Below are 5,264 nucleotides of genomic sequence, written 5' to 3'. Positions count from 1 at the left end.
TGAACGAGAGTGACTTGCCCTTACTTGGAGTAGAGTAACCAAACAAGAGGACGAGAGATGGCAGCGAGACATTGTAATTTTCAGCTGCTTTCACAAGACAAAAATGCGGGAATCAAGCTTTTGGATTTTTGGAAACATGACGTGTTAAGCAGATTGTTGGGGTTGGAACAGGGAGTTGGAATAGCTCCAGTGAGACAGCGCAAATGCAGACATGATCAGTCAGACGCGAAAACAGCAATTCTGCTGCTGTGGTTCCACTGCAGCGGGTTTTCTATGTGGCGTCTTATTTCTTGTAATAACATCACATTAATGATTTTATTCGTATAATGAAACAATGCAAGACAAATCACAGCTGGAGCAACATATATTAGGTTTTACAAAAAGCCTTAGGTCAGCGGTTCTCAACCTGTGGGGCGCGCCCCCCTGGGGGGTCGCGACGTGCTTACAAGGGGGGCGCGAAGGTGGTCATTTTTTAAGTTTCTTATACCGGTATTAGTGAAATTAGTTTACATTGCTGGCTATGGGGGGCGCGCGGACGTACCTTTGTTCGTCAGGGGGGCGTCACAAGTAAAAGGTTGAGAACCGCTGCCTCAGGTGAACCCATCCCGTTTGCAAACCAAACATATACATCGTTTGCACTATTTTAGATCGAGCTCCCTCCATGTGAAACGTCTCCAGCAGAGATCGAAAGTTTTAAGCCAAAAGATATTGTTACGTATCATTTACAGCATTCACTTTTTTATTTACTGTGCAATTTCTTTTCATGTTTGTAAACGGATACGCGCTCAACCAGACGCAGCATGTTCGATGCCTCGATCTATATGTTTTACCTAATTGTGCCGACGGCTGTGGCAGTTTATTATTATATAGCATTCATTTCTTCTCGATATGACCTTTCTTGTTATTTGTCACACACCAAGCGTGGGCATACGTATTCTTTCTCAAAAAGAAAACATGATCGAGATCCCTTTAGCTTGGGGCGTCGATCCCTGCCCAGACTAACACAATTACTTTTCACGATGCAAATAAAACATAAAATAAGACTATAGTGGTGCCAACCTTTTCTCGCCCGAGGTCCGCACTGGACATGATATAAAATCTTGAGGACCAGAACATGGCGGTTTTGCCAGAATCATCGACGTTAAAAATGAAATTATGTTGTGTACTGTTACAATGAGCGGACCGGATGAGGCACCTTTAATTGCGGGTCGTATATAGGTTGGGCTTGAAGCCATCAAGTCCTTGAATTCTGGAAAGGCGGCAGGCCCAGATGGCATTCCTGCAGAAGCACTCAAGGCGGACCCAACAGCCGCAGCAGAGATGCTACATCCCCTGCTGAAGAAAATTTGGGAGCAGGAGCAAATTCCAGCAGACTGGAAGCTTGGCTACCTAGTGAAGTTACCCAAAAAATGTGACCTGACACAGTGCAGAAATTGGCGAGGGATTACGCTGTTGTCCATTCCAAGCAAGGTGTTGACCAAAATCATCTTGGAGCGACTGAAAACCGCCCTAGATAGGAGACTTCGGCAAGAACAGGCAGGCTTTCGGCAGGGAAAATCATGTACCGACCAAATCGCTACTCTGCGAATTATTATCGAACAGTCCATCGAATGGCAGTCACCCCTATACATAACCTTTGTAGATTTTGAGAAGGCCTTTGACTCCGTAGACAGAGAAACCATCTGGAAACTGATGCAGCAATACGGATTTCCACCAAAGTTCATTGCCATCATCCAGCAGTTGTATGAGAACTCGACATGCCGGGTGATACACAAGGGTAAGCTGACTGACCCCTTCGCAGTGAGGACTGGGGTGAGGCAAGGTTGTCTGCTCTCACCAACAATCTTCCTGATCGTCATAGACTGGATCATGAGAAGAACAACCTCTAACAGCAACACGGGCGTTCAGTGGACCTTCGCCAGGCAGCTTGAGGATCTTGACTTTGCGGATGACATCAGCCTGTTGTCCCACAATCAACAACACGCACAGACAAAACTCACTCGGCTCGCAGAAGAAGCAGAAATGACTGGCCTAACCATCAACATCAAGAAGACGGAGGTAATGCAAGTCAACACAAAGCAAGAAGCCCCACTCCAACTACATGGAGAATGTATTACAGAGTCTGACCGTTTCCCCTACCTTGGCAGCATAGTCAGCAGCAAAGACGGAGGTACAGATGAAGATGTCAGAAGCCGAATAAACAAAGCCAGGCTTGCATTCCACACCCTAAGACCTATCTGGCACTCCAAGGCTTTGTCTCTACACACCAAGATCCGCCTCTATAATACCAATGTCAAGTCAGTCCTTCTGTATGGGTCTGAGACATATGGCGGGTGACAAATGCAATCACCAACAAGATACAGACATTCATCAACAACTGTCTGCGCCGCATCTTTAACATCCGATGGTCTGAGAAGATCTCGAATTCGGACCTGTGGGAGAGAGCCAACCAAAACCCTGCCAGCCTAGACATCAAGAAGCGGAAGTGGGGCTGGATTGGCCACACTCTACGAAAGCCAGCCGACAATATAACGCGACAAGCTCTGGGCTGGAACCCACAGGGGAGGCGCAAGGTTGGGAGACCCAGACAGACGTGGAGACGATCAGTCCACAGAGAGGCAGAGACAGCTGGCATGACATGGTCCCAACTAGAAAGGGATGCCCAGGACCGGGTCCGATGGCGGCGTGTGTTTGCGGCCCTATGCTCCACTGGGAGCGAATAGGAACGAAGAAGAGGAAGAAGATAGGTTGGGCACCCCTGCAAAAGACATACGTACAGTTTTAAAAAAAAATAAAGTAAGATATGTGAATCCAAAGCTATTCGCAATGCAATTATTGATCAAAATCAAATCAAATCAAAAATCAAAACAGACTTTATTGTCTGCCCAGGAGGACAGAAATTTGTCTTTGCTCACATACCCATACAGACATTTAACAAACAGTTAGGAGTAAAAGTGAGGAGTAAAATAGTGTTGATTGCACCAGTCCATCAAGGCAGTGTATGTTTATCCTAACAACAAACCTTGGGTGACCAAGGGCCTAAAAGCACTGCTGAACAAAAAGAAACATTTGTTCATCACGGGCAGAAGCCCACGACAGAAGATTAGTACATAGAGAGGACCATGATGCTATCCGTTGGGTGGGCAGAGGCTCTACGAGCATACTAGTTAGTCCGCTTTCAGTAGTTTGCCGGTGGACCAACGAGTGTCGACGAGATTGAAACAGAGGTCGAGTTAGCTCTCGCCATAAACCCGATGTGTCAGAATGCGGCTCGTGATGACATCTTGAGCTCGCTGGAGGGACCTGCCAGACGTCGAGTGTTGATGCTTCCGCATGACGCAAGAGATACGCCGAGAAAGATCTTGGGTGTCCTAGTGGAGGCGTACGGCGAACAGGACATCAGTGCCACAGCAACGTGATGAGGTGGTCGACGAATACGCCGCGAAGCTCCAGAATTTAAGCAGGCGAGGTAGAAGGCGGCGCAGAGCGTCGAAGTGGCGGCGATTGACACCATCTCGGAGGACTGCAGCCCGACCGGTCAGGGAAAGTGACTGCCCCCGTCGTCCGTAACAGGATGACAGGGAAATAAAGTGTAGCTGGCCTGACTGATGAGGCACAAAGCTAAATAAAGTCATTTTTCCCAGTACTGTTCGCAAGTAAATTGTGCCTCGTAACGTTGCTTCATGAATTTCGATTCTCCACAACACATACACACCCAGTTGAAGGAAGAATATTCACTGTACGTATTTAGACTGAAGCTTATATATATATACAAAGATATAGAAAGTCTGACTGTGCGAATTGCTCCTCCGAAGTTTATATTACGTACTCGGCTTAAAATGAGTAGGCAGCACGGTCCCTTCCCACAGTTTGAAGGTGGGTGGCCGCTGTCAAGTAGGCAGTGTGGAGCACCTATAGCTATATTTACTCTACACAGGATTGCTGCATGGTCCCCTGTCGCCTGCATCACTCCCCGTCGCTGTCCTGTGTCGAGGCACAAGTTTCAGCTTCAGACGGGTATACAATTAAGCGATTTGCATCTACACACAGCCGCAAGCGATCTCCAGGCGACAGCTCTGGGTCTCAGCAAAAAGCTTCCAGCCAACAAGCAAAAACAGCAGCAGCAACAGCTACCAGGACAAAGTGTAAGGCTCCAAAAATCCGGGGACTCGAGATCGCGATTTCCATGCGGTAGAGGAGTATGAACACAGGTGCATCTCTACCCCCGTACCCCCTCTACCTGCCCTGATCATGACATTTTGATTATTATTTGCAAAGCTCAATTAAAAGATTGTAATCTTGAAATTAACTTCCAGTGCAAAGCGTGCATGGAGATCGAAATGTGAGACAACTCTGTTACATCTCCCCCCCACCCCAATATACACACTACTGATTACAACAGGCATTCTCTAAAAACTTTTACATACACTATATTTTGTACATTAGTGGTGCAAGCTCGGGTGCTTTTCACTAACTGCCTTATTTTTATTTTTTTGTTTTGTGGGAAAAAAAGAATGTTTTCATCACGTGGTATGCTTCGTCAGCAGGTGCCAGCTTAAGGCCAAAGGTCAACTTACCTTTTTCGTTTTCTTAATTGTCGAATTGAATAACATTTTCAAAGAAATAATATCAGTAACTGGCCAAAGCTTTACAAAAACTATTTACTCATTAACTGCAGGCATGGAGTCATAGAGCGCACTAAGGGCATTATATACCAAATTCAGCAACAGATTTCGCACGTACAATTTTAAACAACACTAGCAGACGACACAAAAGAATATTCGTACGCGTCAAATTAAATTGGCAATGTCCTTACCAACAAGGATGAGGAATCATATTTATTCTGTAATCTAGAGGCCAATGAAATACTAACAGATATAAAAATTGTGTTTCTTGTTTATTTCTGTTAAAGTTAACAGTTTACTCGGGCATTTGATACAAAGTGTTTTCACGTACATGAGGCAAATGCAAGCATACCCGCCTACTGTTTTCATTGAGGTATCTTACAGGAAGTCTTCTTTGCGAGCACTATCTTGTAGATTGCCGCCACATTGTAAAGAGTGCACATCTTAAACTGTAAAAATAACTGCTAAAACCCACTAGTCATATTTATCTATCATGCTTTAAGTTTTTTTTACTTTGTAAGTGTATTGTAAGCCTTTACAGTTACACTTTTAGGCATTTTTATGGTCCATTGAATTGACCCGGAAGTACTCTCTTTTGTGCTCCCGTTCATATGACTTGTTTGTGACCAATGAAAATCC

This window comes from Pomacea canaliculata, linkage group LG14, assembly GCF_003073045.1.
Source record: "Pomacea canaliculata isolate SZHN2017 linkage group LG14, ASM307304v1, whole genome shotgun sequence".
NCBI lineage: Eukaryota > Metazoa > Mollusca > Gastropoda > Architaenioglossa > Ampullariidae > Pomacea > Pomacea canaliculata.
Note: the sequence above shows the minus strand (reverse complement) of the source record.